Source organism: Castor canadensis, chromosome 15 (genome assembly GCF_047511655.1).
Source record: "Castor canadensis chromosome 15, mCasCan1.hap1v2, whole genome shotgun sequence".
Taxonomy (NCBI): Eukaryota; Metazoa; Chordata; class Mammalia; order Rodentia; family Castoridae; genus Castor; species Castor canadensis.
The window spans coordinates 90,350,734-90,372,117 of NC_133400.1; the positions used below are offsets into that span (position 1 = coordinate 90,350,734).

The 21,384-nt window shown below is 36.8% G+C and overlaps 1 pseudogene; it reads right to left on the reverse strand.

Annotated features, from left to right (window-relative positions):
• Positions 1–10: 10 nt before the first annotated feature.
• On the reverse strand, positions 11–20,117 carry LOC109680481 (aldo-keto reductase family 1 member C15-like; annotated as a pseudogene).
• Between the last annotated feature and the right edge of the window lie 1,267 nt (positions 20,118–21,384).

Below are 21,384 nucleotides of genomic sequence, written 5' to 3' on the forward strand. Positions count from 1 at the left end.
CTATAGTAACTCAGGGAAGGGCACTAGCAAGCACGGTGGCAATCAGATCACTGCACAGACCAATGTAGGAAAAAATTTTTTTTAGAACATCCTGGAGGTTGGTTGTGGTTGGACTTCCAATCTGAGGTTTCACTTTCCTGTGAAGGACCCAACTAGAAACGGAGAAAGGAATCTCGGATCATATGTAAGAAATCTCCAGAAAAGGGGGGTTGATCATACAGAGGGATAAAAAAGTTATGCAGGGATATCTGAGAATGGGAACCAAAAAATCCATTACTGAGAAATCTTAGAATGAGGGAAAATTGGGAAAAGATGAAATTTCACCAGATAGACCCCTGGAAATCATGTTAATTTCTGCAAGGAAAATCCCTGGACAAAGGCAGGAAAAAACAATGGTAAAATACTGCTGTTATATCTGGACCTATGCTCAGACCAGCAGTATTTTGACCAAAGTAAGGGTCTGTCAGTTACCAATAGAACATGTAAATGATAAAAGCTTAGTCACTCAGGAGGAAATTGATTTTGCCCTCTGTTGCAGACAGGGACCAGTCACCCTCTACCCATTAAAGTAAAGGCAGAAAGAAAAGTGGCATCACAGAAAAAGAAAATGAAAACTATCTGCTTTCCCCTCCATATGCACCTGGTGGGTGGGTGCTGAGAACCCACCCACCAGGGGTTGACAATGGACATGCAGGATGAAATGGACCCTGAGCATGATCTTTGGACAGACATAAGAGGGAGAGCACTGGCCCTGCCAGAACCCCTGTATCCAACCTTATCAAAGCTCAGGAAGGAATTAGAAAAATGTAAAAGATTGTCTGTAATTTCCCTTTTCCCCTCATGAAACACTCCCCAAAGGGATTATATCCTGTCCAGGAAGCCCCCTTAGTATGCTGTGGAATAGGTTCAGAGGGTAGAGATTTCTTAAAGGAGTTAAAATCTGGAGAATCCCAAGCTTCTGGCAGATCAACTAGATCAATTTGTAGGATCTCAATATATACACAGGACAAATTCATGTCTATTCTAGATATCTTGTTCTCTGGGGAAGAAAGGTAAATGATTAGAAGGGCTGCTATGGACGTATCGGAAAGCAAACACTGCCTGACTCAGTTTCCCCAGTTGATGTAAAGTTTTCTAACCAGGAACCAAATTGGAACCATTATAGTGCAGCCCACCAAGATCATATGAGAGATCTCAGGGTATTAATAATCAAAGTAATTGGGGAGGTGATCCCTTTATCTCAGAACCCAACTATGGCATTTAATATTCAACAAAGAAAGGAGGTTAAATACTTAGGATATGTAATCAGTGAGGGAAAAAGAAGACTTAACTCAGAGAAGATATCTGGCATAATAAACATGACATTACTAAAAACCAAGTGGGATCTTAGAAAATTTCTAGGACTAATTGGATATTGTAGGTGATAGATTCACTCATATGCTCCCAAAACAAAGGATTTATATTCTAAGCTTCTGGAGGAAGAACCTGACCACCTCCTTTGAGAACCAAAAGATGGAAAACTACTACACACTTCAAAAAAAGACTTTATCACTGCTCCTGTGTTGTTTCTCCCCTCCTTGGAAAAACCCTTCCACTTATTTGTTACTGGGACCAAGGAATAACCTCAGGAGCATTACCTCAAGAACACAATGGGCAGAGAGAGCCAGTGGCTTTCATACCAAAGCTACTAGATCCTGTATCTCAAGGATGGTAGAATGCATCCAGTCTGTAGCTGTGACTGCAACTCTACTTGAAGAAAGTAGAAATTAACCTTCAGGGGAACTCTAAGTGTAAGCACTCCCTATCAAGTTAGAAATATCCTAAATCAAAAGGTGGAACTACGGCTAACCAACTCCAGGATCTTAAAATATGAAGCAATTTTATTAGAAAAAGTAAATCTAATTCCTACCACAGATAATTCCCTTAACTCTGCAGGTTTTCTGATGTGACAACAAGACCACCCCAACTTGAGCATGATTGCCTAAACATAATGGACTCTCGCTTAGACTAAAAGGCCTTCTGACCCAAACTCCCCCTCTTGAGTTTAACATCCATCCCTACAGGTCAGGAGATTATATCCTAATCAAAACCTGGAAGGAAGAGAAGCTTAGGCCTACATGGGAGAGACCCTTCCAAGTGCTAATAACCACCAAGACTGCAGAATGCATAGCAGATAAAGGCTGGACTCACTACATCAGGGTGAAGTGCCTATCAAAGGATGTTGGACCACTGCCAACAACCCAGAAAATTACCTGAAGGTCACCTTGAGTTGTCCGCTACTGCTACAACTCCTGCCCTTTCTACTTCTGCACACAAAGGCTTACTGAGCCATGGGCATCTTCTGTACTGGTAATTAAAATAACTGCTAACCTAAATCCACAAACCATAGAGTTTGATGCTTATCATGTAATGTACTGAGGGAGTCTACCTTGGAAAAGATATTATTACATTTGTCCTGAACTTTGTTGGAGTTATAGAAACAAGATGTTGGTGGCACTGAGGATGATGCATGGTGGGTTATAGCACCCAATGGTTGGACTCATTTACAAAGGCCAAAGGGACAAACAGGAAATATGGGAAAGGAATAAATGCTGCAGGGAGGTACCCCACTGGAAAGTTTTGAATTAACATAATCACTGAAGTAAATAAAGACACAGGGATTCTATTCCTAGCAATTGAGATAAAGCCTCCCAGCCAAAATTCACTTTCAGCTAATGACCAACTGAGATTCAGGCAGTTAAAATTACTGATTTAAGACAAATCCTAGAAGTTGAGACAGGATATGGAGGCACTAATGCCTGGGTAGAATGGATAAAATATTCTGTTTGTGCATTAAACAAGTATCACTGTTATGCTTGAGCTACAGGATGTTAGCTCGAGGGTATAATGCATGATTGCTCTGTTCAAGATGATAAGGCCTGGGGGAAATCAAACTTGCTGGAATATTTCCAGAAGCAAAGACCTCCTAAAAACATCAAATTCCCATGTTCCGGTGTCAACTACTCTTCCTGTCTCTCATGATGGGGTGTGGAGCAGTACACTAACTTTTTGGGAAATTTGTCTGGATGTATACAAGGCCATATGTATGTGGAAACTAATGACTTTCCATTAAGCCTACCCCAAAATGACATTTTGGTGGTATTGTAGAGAGGGATCTTATTGGCAATCCTCCTTAGTAACTGGAGTGGATCTTGGATGATTGTGCAGTTGGCATCCCTTTTACCCTAGCATTTCATAACTTCACCCACTGGGACAGTCAACAAATGCCCCAATCTAAAAGAGAGACACCAGGTGGGTCCTTTGATGAAAGCATGGGAATTGCTACTAACAGAAAAAGGCATTGTATGTGTTATGATTGGCATATAGTGTTCTAATGATTCCAAATAACACTGCTCTGGATAGAACTATTACTAAGGTTTTACAAGGACTGATTGCTCTAGTAAATGAACTGGCTGAGAATTCAGTGTTAAATGACCTGCACAAAGGGTGGATAGAAAAATGGTTTGGAAAGTAGAAATGCATTATGACTTCAGTCTTCATTTCACTAATTATTGTATTAGGGGTTCTAACTACTGTGTTGGATGATGTATAATCCTTTCTGCCTGAGACATGGTCTAACAGTTAATTGAAACAGCCCTAACCAAACAGACTCCAGTGTTTTAGCATCAGACTAATCTCTCCTACTGGATACTGTGAACAAGAAAGTTATCTAATATTAACCAAATTTGAGGAAAAGAGTGAATAGTACAAAAAGAAAAGGGGAAATACTAGAAAGTAACTTTCTTCAAAGAAATAGCAACCCGGGTATACCCACTTTAAAGCACCAGCTCATTATGCTTGCTTTACTTGCAGCTACCCTAAATGTTAAAGGTTAAATGCTGAATTTTCTCTTAAGCATTGCTCCTAAGTTGAAAAATTACCCATGTAGTTTGTCCTTGATAGTTATACAAAATTTACTTCACAAGATGCATAATTATCATTAGGCTGGTTATTTTGAAACACTAAATCTGCTATAGGACCCTAGATAATTTCTTCACCCTCAATTTTGTCATAAGACCCATCAAAAAAAACAAAAGACCCAACATAGAAATTGAACAAGTTTGATGTTTGGTCCCAGTCACACAGGTAACAAAAAACAGGTAAAAAAATCACCAATACCTAATTTCATTATCTTTCCCCGTGTCAATTTTCCAATCTACCTTTTGATTCTTTCTGTTTTGTCTCTTTGCTGCTAGAAAAAAATTGTGAACACAAATAAATTTCTCTATTATTGCCTTCGTTTCAGGAATTACCTCTTTCTAGCATAGCCCACTTTGCTTCCATCTGCATAATGAAATTTTACTTTTCCTCAACATGCATGCTCCAACCTTGGATTCAGCATGATTACTATGTTCTTATTGTATAAGGCTCACCATTATTTCTTATGTGACCATTACAGATTCATTGATTAAACTACTGAATTAAACAGAGGCAGAACTAAATTCTCACTCAAGTCATAAAAATTCTTTCATCATGTAGTCTTTATGATCATTGTCTCTTCCTACCTTCTTTTCTGCCCTACAAAAGCCCTTTATACAACTGAATTCCATGACATGGAGTTTTGACTTTGATTGATTCTCTGTCTTCTCCAGGTGTTGGTCCTCTAAACTCCTGAAAACTGGCTTTTGAGTGACAAGCAAGGCAGACCTTAGTCCACTTACATTTCTAGACATGACCCTTTGGAACAAGAATCTGCAATTAAATCAAAGATAGTCTTCTTTTAGCAGGGCAATTGCATCATAGGTCTAGAAAGAAAATTGTTCCTTAAATGGTGCTGTATACAAGATAATGATGAATCAGCCCAACACATTTATACCATTTTTCTTAGACAGTCTGAATGTAAGAAATGTGAAATGAGTTACTTACAAAACAGAAACACAGAGCAGAAAAAGAAACCCAAGAAATCTACAGAGGGGATGGCAATATCAACCATGAATTTGAAAAAGCAAGGCGATTCCACTGTCAATAATAATAAAGGAAAAACATAGCATACAGCAAAGAAAGCAAAACTGAATCAAAGAAATAGTAAATTTTTTAAGTAATGCAATATTTTGATTTCCACAGACACAGATGCTATAATTGTTGCTATGATTTGAAAGCTACTATTATACTATATCACTTAGGTATGTTTTGTTTTTTTAGAATGCTAAAAGCAGACTCTAATGCACGTGAAAGGAACTAGGGCTTAGAATTCTAAAACAACAGAATAGCTCAAGATGTCTCAGTTCTAGCAAACTGCGACTTTCTTCTATCAAAAGTCCTGCCAATAATTTGTGCCGGCATCTGGTGCCCATATTCACAATACTCTTTCAAAATTTCAAATTCCAGTAAGAGAAAATCTGAGTGAGGTTCTGGTGTCAAGCCTGGGATAATCTGTTATGATACAAGAGAGAAAAACAGGAAAAAAATAATTTGTGGCATTTGTTGAAGCAGGGTGAAAAAGACTTTACTCAATGAGGCCCAAAGCATTGGGTGTAAGGACCATCTCAATGTGGACTTGCAGTGGAAAAATGTGGCAGGATAATAGAAGAAGCAACTGGAAACTGAAAATTAATTTTGAAGTATTAAAAGGTCAAGATCAGTGCCTAGATGTTTGTCTCAAGCAGTAGAGCATGTTCTTTCCAATCATGAAGTCCTGAGTTCAAACCCCGTCACCCCCCCTACAACATAAAAGACCAGACTCAGGAAATAAAACAGAACATAAAATAAAGCTGAAAATCATAACAACAAGCTTTCCTCCTACAACTCTGTCTTCTACTTTTAGATGATAAGTAACTTGATAAGTAGAGAGACAGAAAAGAAAAGGGCAGTGTTTTAAACAAACACATATCATAGAAACACATAAATTAAGCAAGCATGATTTCTAAACAGAAAGGTTTTAAAAACAAAATGGTTCTCCTCCCTGAGACAAATATGTAGGTAAAAAGTAGCAGGTATAGGGTCATAACTGGGTTTACTGAGGGTTGGTAAGGCATTCATAAAACTTTTCAACACAGATATTTAATTAGTTACTCAATAATACAAGAACCAGAAGGTAAATGTTTTATTGGTGTACCTTCATCCTCACCAGTCTGAAGCTATTAATACATGAAATCTAGAAACACATTCTACCATTGCTAAAGGAAAAGATACACAAAACCACCCATCAACTCAGGTAGTGGGACAGATTTTCACAGTAACCTACTCTTATAGTAGGGAAGAGGGTCTCGGTGAACTTAATACTGAATGCTAATGGCCTCATATCTCCAATCAAAAAATGGGTTCGAAAAAAGCAAGTCAATATCACTTGTTGCCTATGAAAAACACATCTCACTGACAAAACCAAATATTGGTTAGGGTAAAAGGATGGGAAAAGGTATTCTAAGCAAATGGACCCCCAAATTAGCAAGAGTAGCTATAGTCATCACCGATAAGATATCTTCCAAACAGAGTTAATTAGGAGAGGCAAAGTAGGTCACTTCATATAATTAAAGGAACAATCAGTCAAGGGGAAACAAGAGTTATTAACTCTTATGCATCCAATGTAAGTACACCTAATTTCATTAAACAAACAAAACTGATGTAAAAGAATAGGTAGACCCCAGCATAGTAACAGAGGGAGACTTCAATATATTACTGTTATCAATAGGTCATTCAGACAAAAAAAATCAGCAAAGAAACTCCAGAATTAAATCAATAGACAAAATGTGCTCAAAAGGTATCTACAGATTATTTCATCTACCTACTGTACAATATTCATTCTTCTCAGCACCCTATGGGACTGTATGCAGAATGCATCTTATTTTAGGACACAAAAAAGTCTTATCAAACATATAAACTTATATTAACTCCTAGTATCCTATCTGACCATAATGGAATATAACTAGAATTTAACAGTAAATTAAAAGAGGCAACAGCCTTCCCTCAAAAGCCAACTCTACCACTAAGGACTTAAAGAATAGTGAAATGGAGGAATTATCAATCATTGAATTAAAAAACATAATAAGAATGATCAATGAGCTCCAAGAGGAGACACAAAGCTAGTGATTGAACGAAAAGAGGATACAAATAAACAACGAACTGGGCTCAAACAAATTCAAACAAACAAATAAATGAATTAAGGAAGGAAGACAGTAAAGGATATGAAAGAGAAAAATTATTAAAGGTATAGAAATCCTGAAAAATAATCAATTTTAAATGAATAACTTAATAGCACACATAAAAACATCAAATGAAACTTGGGATAGCAGAGTGGACAAATTAAAAATAGAGTATTTAGACACCTAAAAAATTAGTAGCATTGTTGCCCTTAACGCAGAGAAACTAAAGCAGACACCTTCAAAGCAACTGAGGCCAATAGGAAAAGGGGACCAGGAACTAGAGAAAAGGTTAGATAAAAAAGAATTAACCTAGAAGGTAACATACACGCATAGGAAATCAATGCGAGTCAACTCCCTGTATAGCTATCCTTATGTCAACCAGCAAAAACACTTGTTCCTTCCTATTATTGCTTATACTCTCTCTACAACAAAATTAGAAATAAGGGCAAAATAGTTTCTGCTGGGTATTGAGGGGGTGGGGGGGAGAGGGAGGGGGCAGAGTGGGTTTTAAGGGAGGGGGTGGGGGCAGGGGGGAGAAATGACCCAAGCCTTGTATGCACATATGAATAATAAAACAATAAAATAAAATATCACTTGGGTTTTACCATCAAAAAAATAAATAAATAAAAATAAAAATAGAGTATTAGAAACAGAAGACAAAGTAGAGGAATTAGATCAAACAATCAGAAACCATGAAAAAATAATAAAATATGAAGGGAACATGCAAAACCTCTGGGATGCCACCAAAAGACCAAATTAATAAATTATGAGTACAGAAGAAGAGATATAAACTAAAGGCATATATAACTTATTCAAAAACATAATAGCTGAAAACTTCCTAAATATTTAGAAAGGGAGGGATATCCAGGTACAGGAGACTTTCAGAACACCAAACTGGCAAGACCAGAAAAGAAATACCCTCATAAATATTATACTCAATACACTTGATATACAGAACAAAGAAAGAATATTGAAGCAGCAAAAGAGAAATGGTATTTCAAGTATAAAAACAAAACTAATAAAAAGGCAGATTCCTCAACAAAACTCTTAACTCAAGAAGGGCATGAAAAGGTATTATTTCAGATCCTAAAAGAAAACAACTATCAAACTAGACTAGTCTATCCAGCAAAACTATCCTTCCTAATTAAATGAGAAGTGAAAACCTTCCACAAAAACAAAAACTTTAAAAGAATTCATGACCACCAAACCAGCAATGCAGAAAATACTTAAAGTAATCCTTCTCACAGAAGAAGTTAGACTTGGCCAAGAAAATGCAAGAAAGTATGGGCAGGAGATTCTTGAGCTCCTGAAGGCATTGTGGGCCCCCAAAAAAGTTACTGTTATGCATTGTCCAGGGCATCAAAAGGGAAAGACTCCAGTGGCATTGGGTAATCAGAGAGCAGATCAGGAAGCTTGTGTGGTAGCTCTCCACTCTACCCGCCCAGCCTGTGACAGTAACTGCCACACTCCTCTCAATCCCACTGACAGAATGTGTTCCATATTACTCTAGTCATGAATCTGAGTGGTTCACTCACGAAGAAGGAAAATATTACAAAGAGGAATTATATCAGTTTGCAGATGGACAAATAGTAGTTCCAGAGACACTAGCCCCCACCTTTGTAATGAATGCTCATCAGGACTCTCATATGGGGAAGTTGGCCCTTGAGCAATGGCTGAGCCAACATTTCTATGTCCCCCACCTCACCAGCCTAGCCTGCAATATTTGTAAGCCATGTGAAACGTGCTAAAAATAACCCCAAACAGCAACCACTCCCTAAACCAGGAGTCCCGTATGTGGGTAGTTCTCATTTTGAAGACTTGGAAATAGACTTCACTTTATCGCCTCAACCCAGAGGCTACAAATATCTTCTGGTGGTTGTGTGCACATTTTCTGGGTGAGTAGAGGCTTTCCTCACCCAAACCAAGAAGGCCAAAGAAGTGGTCCATGCCTTACTGAAGGAAATAATTCCCAGGTATGGGATCTCCATCTCCATTGGATCAGACAATGGACCAGCTTTTGTGGTAGAAGTTGTTAAACAACTGACAAAGGAGCTAAAAATAACCTGGAAACTTCACACAGCATAGCAGCCTCAGAGTTCAGGCAAAGTTGAGAGAATGAATCAGATACTAAAAGCTGAGATGAGTAAACTCTGTCAGGAAAAACACTTGACTTGGGAACAGGTCTTGCCATTAGTTTTTCTTAGGGTCAGGTGTAGCTTCAACAAACAGACTGGGTTCTCACCCTATAAGATTCTCTATGGAGGGCTACCCCAACTAATAAAGAACATTAAGGGAGATTTTAAAGAGATAGGACGTCTAATCTTGCTCCAACAGCTGTGTGGTTTGGGAAAAGTGCTCAATGACCTACTCCTCAACCCTGGATTCCGGCAGTAACTGATGGAATACTGTGCTTGTGGATAAATTTAAGTAATAGTGGGGCTCCCAGGGGTAGACTTCTGAGAGAAAAAAAGTGATATTTATGGGACATCTTGACTTGAGACCAAGAGAAATTACAGAGGATGATATCTTGTCTGATATGCAGGAGACACATCAGCCACTAGCATCATGGGTCAATTGATTTCAGGATCTATTTGCATTTCAAGTTGGTGAGGTCAGATAGTTAAGGAAATAGGCAAAAACAAGCAGTAACAGGGAAAGAAAGTCAAAGTAGAGTTAAGTTTGGAAAAATGGATGGTGTTCTAGAAAAGGACTACCATATTCAAGATAAATTCTACTGGACACTTAAAGAAGGAAGTGGAAGGAGGATAGAATGCAACTTTTTAGAACTTAGACACAATTCTTTAGAACTTAGACACTCACATTTCTTAGACACATATCTTCCATAAAAATTATTTAAATATGTCTTTGTTTGGAGAAACTTAGACCAAACTTGATTCATTATTATATGTTTAATATTATTGTATCCTTTTTTATTTTTAATTCTAGCAAGAATTAAATGGAAAACATTTTCATGGGCCTTTTAATTTATCCTGGGCCATAGGCACTGTGTTGTCTGTATAATGGATAAGTGGACCCTGAGTGCAGGATTCTAGGCATACACAACAAGGGTATAAAACAAGCTGACTCACATGATGCAAACATTGTCAGTTTTGAGAAGGGTTGGTCAGTTGTCTCACTAAAATTTGTTGTGAACTGTGAGGAAACCTTTCTCTTCTGAGGTCTGTTGAAAAACTCTTGTTTCACACCTATGCTGAAATTCAGGTGTGTTTTCATGACTTAGGTCAGCTTTGGACTCTTGATAACTTACATGCTACAAAAACAACCCATGAAGCAGTCTAGAAAGTCACTTACAACTCTAATTGAAGGTACCACAAGTTTCTGTTGAGGCCATCAATCATTTTCATGTCCTCTGGAGTCAATTCAAAGTTGAATATCTGAAAGGAAGGAAAGAATCACATTGAAGTTACCTTCATGGATGTTGTCTTCTACGTGGTAATATGATGACTTTACAGGTGTTCAACAGTAAGGATGATTTTAAAGGAAGCATTTTTGTCATTATTATCTTCCAGATGTTCTAGCCCTGAGAACTTTTGTCTATGTTCTGCCACCTCTCCTTTCCTGTTCCTACTCTTCTCTACTTCAGAAAAGAAAGAAATAAAACTTATTGATACCAAATCTTTGTAAGCTAATTCCTTGAAGCAGAAAAAGTGGTGAACAAAACCAAACATTTATTTTCAAACAAAGGGACATTTGGACAATTTGTATGAAAAGGATTGCTGCCTTGACCTCACCAAAATTGCTAAACTTTCCTTCCATAACGTTCCCTAGAACTGGATCCAGCCTTGAAATGAAGCAAGTCTCAGAATACACAGACCTTCTCCACACATCTATTTACTTCATGTAAAAGCATTTACTCTTCAGCCATTCATCCATGAACCACGTACTCAGCTCACGTCACTCAAATATCATCTATATTTTGTTCACTCTTTCAATCAAAAAATATTCTGAATGACCATTGAGGCAGATGGCTTTTATGTTTAAAGAGTTCTTCAGTTTAGTAAATCTCTTTTTCTTAAATCCAGCTTTATTTTTACTAGACAATACATGTCCCCCATGGAAATTTTTCATAGAAAAGAAGAAAGATCTTTGATACAGCATATTAATTTCATTATTTCATCAGGAGAAATCTCACTAAAATTCAGGGTTCTATCTATATATCTATCTATCATGCATATTTATGTGTATATATGTATTATATATCATATATTATATAGCTATAAATATACATTCATATGTAAAATATATTTTTCTTCTTTTTTATAATCTATCTATCCTTCATGTATCTATTCTACCTATTTTCCTTACATTTATCTGTCATTCATCTTAAAACATACTCCAGAAGTAATATAGTTGTCATATAGACATGTATTTACATATTTAATTGAATTAAAAAATAAAATTATTATTCTGCACATTTTAACAATAAAATTTAGTTTTTTCTATCTTTTTTCATGTTTATAAATTTAATCCATAACTAGTAGATTTTGAAGCATACAAATTATAAATAATATGTTCTAAATATTATCACATATATATTAAATCTAGGATGAAATTTTGTGTTATAATCTTAAAATAGATAAGAGCTTATGCAGTTTATTAAAACTCTTGTGAGAGTCAAAAAAATGAGTTAAAGACTATTCATTGATCTAAGGGACTGGGGTGCATACAAGGAAGAGTTTAAGGAATAGCTTTAAATAATGATTCATATTTGGTCAGTGTACAATTTTATAGCTAGCTCCCTTCCCCCCAAGAGTTTCACCAGTAACAAAGGTGATACATTTAGGATTTCAGTCTAGAGAGAACATTAACAAAAATAGACAATTTTAAATTAATAAGAAAAAAACTCACAATAGAGACAGGCAGAGTATAATATTGGTCAAAAAATATGCTAAGGTATTCCAATGATGTAATAAACCAGTTAATCCTATTGCTTTTAATCTTGAAATATAGATGGGGGTTTGTAGGGAGAGAAAGTGAATGGTAGGAACCAGAGTCTTTAAAGTTCTTTACCATGTGGAAGGATGCCTAAAACTGAGTAAAGTAATAGAGTTGAAATATACCTAGTGTTAAAGAACTAGTAAGCAGTAAAGCCAGACCTTTAGGAGATAAAACTTGGGCCTTTTGATCCAGTGCTTTCTTTTCCCACTCTTTCAGACTACTTTCTCTGTAGGAAACAGAAATACACAGGAATGAATGAGACATGGTACAAGCTCTCATGCAACTGAGGTTACACAAATATAGTTCCCATGCCTCACTCTGGAAAGATGCTCTTGGACCTTTACCTCAAAGTTTTCTTTGATTCTTTTTTCACTGAAGCTCTTGGCCAGGACCACCACCCTCCTCTACAGCTGGTAGCGCAAGACAACCTGGGCTGGAGTTCGATTGTGTTTCTTGGCAATGACATTCAATACTGGATCCTCTAAGAGACATGGATTATCCTGTGCATTCCTGAAAAAGAAGTACAATAAATACACACAGAGAATAGAGAGGGAAAGAGACAGAGAGACAGAGACAGACAAATGGAGTGATGAAGGGCAAAGGATGCAAAACCTATTGTGCTGTCTCTTTTCCCCAAAATCAAAAATGATTGATAGGAGTAAGGACAATATGGGATGATTTAAAGAGAGCTGATGAATATTCATAGTGATTCATTTATGATTGCAGCAACTGCAATAAAGTTATCCATCAACAGGTGAAAAGATAAACATTTTGTGGTATAAAATCCATACAATGGTAAATGTCACTGATATGGTAGAAACCCTTTATCTTTTGGAAACATGCTCTGTGACCTCCAGTGGATGCCTGAAACTGGAATAACGGAGCTCTATATGTACCATATTGTATCCTTTTCATGCACCTGACAATTTAATGTCTTTTTCAATTTAAATAAGTACTTGTTACAATAAAATTAGAGCAAATTTCTTTTTTCCTTTTTCACATCATGGCGAGAAGTTTCATTCTTAGTGTAGATATTAGCACCCTCAGCAATGAGAAAGTTTGCATAACAAGGTAGGAACATAGTTGCTAGTCTAGTCATTGTCAAAATTGTATGGTTAGGACCTATACATTCCAGTCTATGGAAATTTCACCTGAAATCATTTTAAAATTTATATTTAGTTTAGTGTTGGGGACAGTTAACTATATAAATAAAACAAGACTGAAACCATATTGATGGCATTGAAATTCACTAATGTTACATGATAAATCATTACATCATTGTGTTTATTTCTTTATTTTTGACCTGTTTTATAAGGTTAAAAGCTATTTTTTCAAAAAAGAGCCCTTCATCACCAACAGAGTTATTAATATAAGGAAACTTTTTAATATTCTCATTACCAGTTTGCATCTCTTTGGGATCCCAGGGCACTGTAGGCAACTAGAACAATGTCCTTGGACTGGCAGAATTCCAGGAGTTTGTTCTGGTTGAGGTAAGGGTGGCATTCCACCTGCAATTGTTGAAGAACAAAGAGTATCAGAATAGATGAGTTAAGAACTACACATAAATTTCAAAAGTGCTTTGAAGGCATATCTAATATTATGCTAACATATATTCAATATTTATCTGATCAGTCATTTTCCCATATACCTTTTGAATACTTTCATATACCATGAACTGATGAAATGATTTTCTTCTTATACTTTTACAGTTTATTGGTATGTTAATGGAATTAAAATATCTTGTTCCCAAGTTAAGCTTCCAAATACTATTTTCTGCTGAGACAAAACAAGACTAATTAGAGAAGTAACTGATTCCTGTTCTAGTTTAGAAGGCTACGTGTTGGACCTTCAATAGTTTCCATTGTAGAGAGCAAAGAGGATAATAAAGATGGCCAAAGACCAAGGAGCTCAAATGAAGAGGAAAGGTGAGTATCAAAAAGACCAGAAATTGCAATGAATGGGAAAATATATTATTTGTTATAATTTAGGAATTCACGTGACGTTGATTTTATATGATCTAGTCTTCACATCTAATCTTCCATTTATAGGGAAAAAAGGAATCTGTCAAGCCACCATAGGGATCAATTGGTGAAACCTATTAGGTGGAGAACATTACAGGCCAAAAGGCTTATTTTCTTTCATAAATAAATTGAAGGAAAGAACAAACAAGATTGAGCATAAGAGCAAAGAAGGAGACAGAACTTATTAAAAAAGAGATATTTTATAGACATATCATCTAGTAACAATGTATGCATTTTTCCTCCCATTTTGAGTGAATTAACTATGAAAATAAGATACAATCATATTTTAAAATCCTTGATATTGGGTGATACCAAGGAATCATTCATAACAATGTGGGCTGTACAATGGCATTTTAGCAACAATAATTCTAAAATCCATGTATTTCAACTATATTTGCTGAGTATTTACAGATGAAATGACAGGATGTCAACTTCAAAATAATCTAGTGATAGGAACATGTACGTGTTTGATAAGGTTGAAGAGGACATCAATTATTGCTAAAGTTTGGTGATGGGTGCATGTGAAGGAAGTCATACTATTCTCTGAACCTTTTTGCAGTAGTTAAAAGGTTCAAAAAGTTAGAAAAGGAACTGGAAATGGTGGTTCACAACTTTAATGCTGACATTTATAGAGGCTAAGGCTGGAGGAGTCCATATTCAAGACCAACCTGGGCTACATATTGACTTCCTTTCAAAAAAAGAAAATTATAAAAGAAATTTTTTCATTCAATATAAAAAAAATCAGTATAAAGTTGCTTAGAATTACACCAGAATAAAACGACTATTTTAATGCCTTGTTATAGTCATTTTTTTTATTTTTAGAATTTTTATACAATTTTAAATTGAGCATTTATAGTGAATTTTATTATTTTTTCTTTCACATTACTGGGGCTTGAATATAGGTCCTCATGCTTGCTGGGGCAGGCAGCTCTTCCACTTGAAACCATGGCCTAGCTCTTTTGCTTTAGTTATTTTTAGAACAGGGTCTCACATTTTTGCCTGAGAACCTGGATTCTCATCTTATGTACATCTCCTGAGTTTTTGGGATGACAGGAATATGCTTGTGCCCAGCTTATTGGTTGAGACAAGTTCTCACCAACTTTTTCCTTGGGCTGACATTAAACCACAATCCTCCAATTTCTGCCCCCCACATAGGTGGGGTTACAGGCATGATCCACCACACAAAGCCTATATAGATAATATTATTGATCAGCATTATTTCTTCTAAGCAGTGCCCTGGTTTTGTTCAGTTATTCCCTCTTCTCCCTATTTCCAGCCTCTGTGAGCCAGGAGGTAATAAGTCACACTCTGATGTAATGGCCTTCCTTTCTCTTACACCAATGGGTTTAAAAAGGAACACATTTTATTGACAAGCCAATGTCATGTGAGCAAAACACATGCCTATATACTTCTTTGAAAATTCTGTCTTTAGAAACAACCCCAGAAGCCTCTCTCTTTTTTGTTGACCATGAACAAGCAGACTTGTAGCTCAAATGTGTGGAGGAAGCCATTCTGCAACTATAAGAACAATTAAAAATTCTGTGAATAAATCAACTTATTAAGTTACTTTGAAATGAGCTTTCTGTTTACTACAACTGAATGCACTCTAACTGGCACAGAAGTATCCAGTTGTACAAAAATAAAAGAAATTAAAATAAATGTGTATCTTCTTTTTAAAAACTTTTTTTTGATTTTCTACAAATAGATCACTAGATGTATCTAAGAGAAAAGATAACGGCTTTAAAAAATAATTATCAGTGTTCTTCAATAGGCTAAATAAATTTTACAATATCAAAAATAATACTTGATTTTTTACAACATTGTATGATTTTCTATTGTCATTTCTGTAGGTATTGTGTGTTTGTGTGTGTATGTGTGTTTCTAGGGATTGAATTTAGGGCCTCATGAATGATAGATGAGCACTCTACCACTGAGCCATTACCCAGCCTCCAGATTCCTGGGTATATTTTCAATATATCTATTTTACTTATGATTTATATATTTGATCTTTGTTCCTTCCCTTCCTCTGCTTTGTCATTTTTCCTCACCATTCTGTAATTTACTAGGCTAGATTTACCTGAAACTCTACTACCAAATTCAACAATTTTCCAACCATGTTGGAGTGGCAGGGTCCTCTTTTATGATTTGACCCTTTTCAACACTCTTCTTTGGGTTTGTCCATACCACATTCTGCTCATTTTCTCCCTGCTTATCTGGGTACTCTTGTTATATCTCTCTGCTTGAGCCTCTTTGCTCTCCCTGTCCTGCCCCTCTGCCTTTTCTTAGCTGATCCACTCAGTGAGTTTGATGACCATCCATGAACCAAAGACTTCAAACATCATTATCTCCAGCCATGACCACTCCCTGAGCTTTAGGCTAATTTTGCCACCTTTCAATGCCACATCTCCACCTCAATGACAAGTCTACCTGTGAATGATCAAAGAAATCATGCTCTCCCCACTCACTCCACTTCACTTCTCCTCTGGTGTTTCCTCTCTCACTAAAAGGACTACCACCTTTTCACAGAAATGTGACAAATGATAGTTAAGGAAAGAGGGTATAAAATGCACAAAATGTAGGAGAAAGGCTAGGTGGGATAAAAGCTCACCTGATTGCAGCTAGGCTTGTACTTAAGCCCTGGCTTGCTCAGGATCAATTCCAGTTGTTTATGGTTGAAATTTGACACCCCCATGGATTTGGTTAAACCTGCATCTTTAGACTTCTCCAAGGCCTTGGAAGGAAGGAAAAGTCTGGTAAACCTTTAGTATAGCTTATCCTTTTCATTTGTCATGTGACATTTTAGAAACTGGAAATCTGTCTTATTTAACAATTGGTCTGAATCACAGTTGTATCCCTTCAAACTGAATTTCCTAATGCACTTTGTTGCTATGCATACACAGTTGTCTACTTTATTCTATCACATGCTCATTCAGAACAACAAATAGACATTAGCATATTTTAAAGTTCCCCCTTGACTTCCACACTCACTTCAATGATGCAGGTTTTGTTGTTAGACAAGCAATAATTCTTGAACAAATGCTACCATACTCAAGAACAAAAAAAAGAATTCTCAGATTTTCTATTAGGGTTTGTTGGTGCCTCTTTTTTAGAATGGTGAAAGAATATATGTGAAATAGATATTTAAGTCAATGCTAAGTCAGATCACAGCTTTTCCCTTCCTTTGTAGATTTTTTTATCTGTCCTTGGATGTTGTACTAACCTCTCTTCAGTTTGTATCCAATGATCACCTTTGTAAGTCTGAAATACTTGACCAGATTTTTGGGACAAAGAAATGCTTATTTAGAACCATGGAAGTTGAGATTAAAAGTAGACTAAGGTCTTTCTATTCAACTACTTCACTTTATGAAGAGTATGGAGAAGTTTCATAACTTGTCCAAGGTCAGACAATTGCTGTAGCAGAAACCATTTTCCCCATCCAGTTCCTCAGTTGTTGATGCACAGTGGAACAGCAGTACAGTCCGCAGCACCACCTACCTCCAACATATCACGAAGATCCACTCTACCAAAATATATTTCCCATTGGTGTCCTTGGGCAGATCTTCCCCAGGAGATCTCTCTGAAATACAGAGAGAGAGTAGATAAAGAATATTGTCTTTAAGAATCACTTTTGATTGCCTAGGGAACATGGTCACCAAGACTTCAGGAGGCTGTAAATATTTATCAAAGTGGTGTGTATATGTGTGTGTGTGTGTGTGTGTGTGTATGAAGATTCAAGGAAGAAGGAAAATAAGAATTATCTAAGAGATTATTAAAAATATCTTTCCCTTCAATTGCCTCCACATTTTTTTACCTCCACCAATTTGTAAACTTTACTAAGAAATAGGACTTCTACAGAAGTTATTTCATGTTGAAAGGAAGAGAGGAGTTATATCTCTTAATAAATGCACTTTATTTCCAGCTTATGATAACACAACTCTGAGGACATAAGTCTATCAGATGTGTTCAGTAAATACCTACTGGGATGAGAAATTGAATCTGGAAAGCCCATAGGAGCCCAGTTGCACAACCTGGACTTCCCTGGGTACCTCTCTCTTCATGTGTGGTCAGCTACACATATGGAGAGAATTTGACTTAAAGAAGTGGAGATTTACTATTTTATCTCTTCAGTTTTTAGCTTCTCAACATTATAACCACTAATGGCCTATAGACAGGAGCACAGTTGATTAGACATGTAGGGCAGTACCCTGAGGTCTTTGAGGCAGAGCAGTGAGATTCTTGAACTTTAATCCTTCTGAAGCCTGGGGGAATGAAGATTTAGCAAGTCTTACCAACAGACTGACTCAACTAAAAATAAGTCATGATCATTTGTCAAATCGATCTACCTCATATTTATTTCTACTGGCAAGAACCCAGAAAATCTCACTTGATTAAATAGTTAGTGAAGGTGAAATAGCAGTATAACAGCATAACAAAAAACATCAAAAGTGGACCTTTATAGAGAATGGTGCATGATTAATGAGGAGATCTACATTGTCCAGTTGAAGTTTCTTCAGTGATTTCTCCAGGGCTGGTCAAACCAAAAGTCCATGAAAAAGTACATCAAAGCTGTAATGACCAAAAGAAATGAAAAGTGACTTATGATTTCACACCTGGTCAGGGGTAAATTAAATGCCATAATAAAATGTTTTAGAAATGAACAACAAACCCATGTGGTTTGGCCTAAATCTATGAAGAACTGTAGCTAAATTATTAGTATAAATCATAAATTAATGAGATTCTGAGATTTTCTTGGAAACTACACTATAACAAAACTGTGAATAAAACATATCGGGCAGAAAAACTACTTCAATATTTCAAGGATTAGAAGATTAATTCTCTGAAAGAAGTAAAGAAATGGCAGGTAGTAGGGGGAATGGAGTTTATGGTCCTGAATAGCAAACTCCTAAAACATGATTCTACTGACAGATCCATATTCTTCAATTTAGTTTCTATCAATATAAATACAGGTAGAAGTCATCATAAGAGTCCTCTACTCTCTACTTCTAAGCACATTTTCCACCTAAGAAAATATTACAAATTTCAGTAAGTCCAGTGCTTCTTTGAAAAAAAAATTCCTCTGTGATTCCTTTTTTGACATATACCTCAAACTCACTTGAGAATCTCTTTAAGAATTAAGAGTGGACCCGTACTGGCTTGGTTAAACCCACAACAGTTAAAGAACATCAATATTATTCTTCATATTTTGTATATTACTAATGTCCTATTTTTAGAAACATTGAAAATCTCTGTCCCACCTTTAACATATTTCAGAGAAAACCAAGTCTTTATTGTTCTACATGTTCTTATAATATGCCTTCACAATATTTGGAAGTAAAAATAATATTCAAGCTGGGACCAGTTTTTTTTCAAAATGACATATCTCAATTGACAATGGCTTCTAGGCATTCCACACACAGAACATTCACCTTGGTGGCACAGAACAAATCCTCTCGTTTCACAGTGCCATCTGCAATCTTCTCTCGAAGTGCCGTTCCACTCTCCTCCTCATTTTGAAAGAAGTATGCTGCATCTATGTGACGGAAACCTACATTGATTGCCACTTTGGTAACCTCTTGAGGCTTGCTCTTAGGAGTCTACAAACAACAGTAAAGAAAGAAGCAACTCAGAAACAACTTCCTTCCTCAAAACATTTTCACCTGCTGTTTCTCTCAGCCTCCTTATTCATCTTGTTTGATGGCCCAAACCTAGATAATATAATTACACTCTGGAACACAGACTAAGCTCCAATACATTTCTTATCTGAAATAAGTTAATAAAGTAAACTAAACCATGGAGTGTGGAAAAGTAACTCTCATTCAGTAAGAATCAATTAGAAGTAATCATCTAATAGGAAAATTTTGGATACCAACAGAAAAATTCTAAAGCACTCAAAAGATAGGACAAGTGTAAATTCACACATACACACACAGACACACACACATACCTGCACACAGACAAACACAAGATAAAGCATCTGTTTGGGGATAACAACTGGAAATTTGTTCATAACACCCACCATTCCTACTTTTCAACTAACTGGGCTTTTCAACTTATTTGTGATTATCCTTCATTTTCCAAGTTCGCTAATCAAAATTCATGCAACAAGCATTTGTTGAGTGCCTCCTTTATCCCTGACAATGTGCTAGACCCTGAGGTTTGTTGAATTTTGTCATGAACAAATGACCATCTTTAATTAATTCCTGAGACTTCTGAGAAGAAACAGAGGTACCAGTATTTAAATAAGGAATTAAGTATTAAATGGCAAACTAAAAGAAATGTGTTACCACAAAACATTAAAAACATGATTTGCATGACCTGCCCCAAGTGTGAAGTGTTTACAGAGCATGGATGAGAAAATAATGTCTCAATCTGTCCATATCACAAACTTGGTGGTAAGAAGGAAATTCAGGCAGTTGGATGTGGAAGGGATAAATTAGAGGAGTTGGGTTTTAAGCCAAGGCTGAGAGGACAATAACCTGACAAGCAATGATAAGCAGAGAGAGGACTTCCCAGGAACCAGAAAGTATGCATGAGTATCTTCTAGGTCCTGAGTGGGAAACAGAAAACTTAGTGCTAGGAACAGAAAGAAGACCAGGAAGGCTGCTGGAGTACTAGGAACAAATCAGCAGAACAATAAAGTCCTGTCACTTTTTCCAAATGCCATTAGAGCAGCATATTTTTTTCTTTTACTACCTGACTCTCTGTGTCCTAACAATCATTTTTCTGGACTTTGTTAACTATCTACTACTTTTTCCACAGCCATCCTGCTGTGGGCCCCAACACAAGTAGACCCAAGGGCCTCTGCTGCCTTGCAGGCAATGGAAGATTCAGGCCCACTGGCTTTGCTGCTCCATGGGCATCTTCAACTTGGTACTCAGTACCAGGTGCCTGCCACCACACTCACAAGTGAACCCCAGGTGTAATGCTTTGCTATTCTTCTGGTGCCAGGAGGCTTTCCTCACCACAGAGCCCACCTACAAAAGAGACCCTGGTGCCCTGTCAAAGTGGGAGCCTACCTGCTCCACTGGGTAGTAATCCGCCACTCTGGGGTTTCCAGAGACCTGCTTCCATAAGATGCAAAAATGCCCAACACTCTCTACCATGCCCTACCATTGAGAGTCCCCACTTTTCCATTAAAGAGTGAGAACACCAGATTCCCAACTGAGGGAAGGAAACCTATAACCTCCTTCTCTATGGGTGGCACGAGAAGGCTTGTTTCCCCAAAGTATAGAGAAGCCCAGCACTTCCCAATGCACCTGTTTGCAGAAGAGTCCAATCACCCCTGT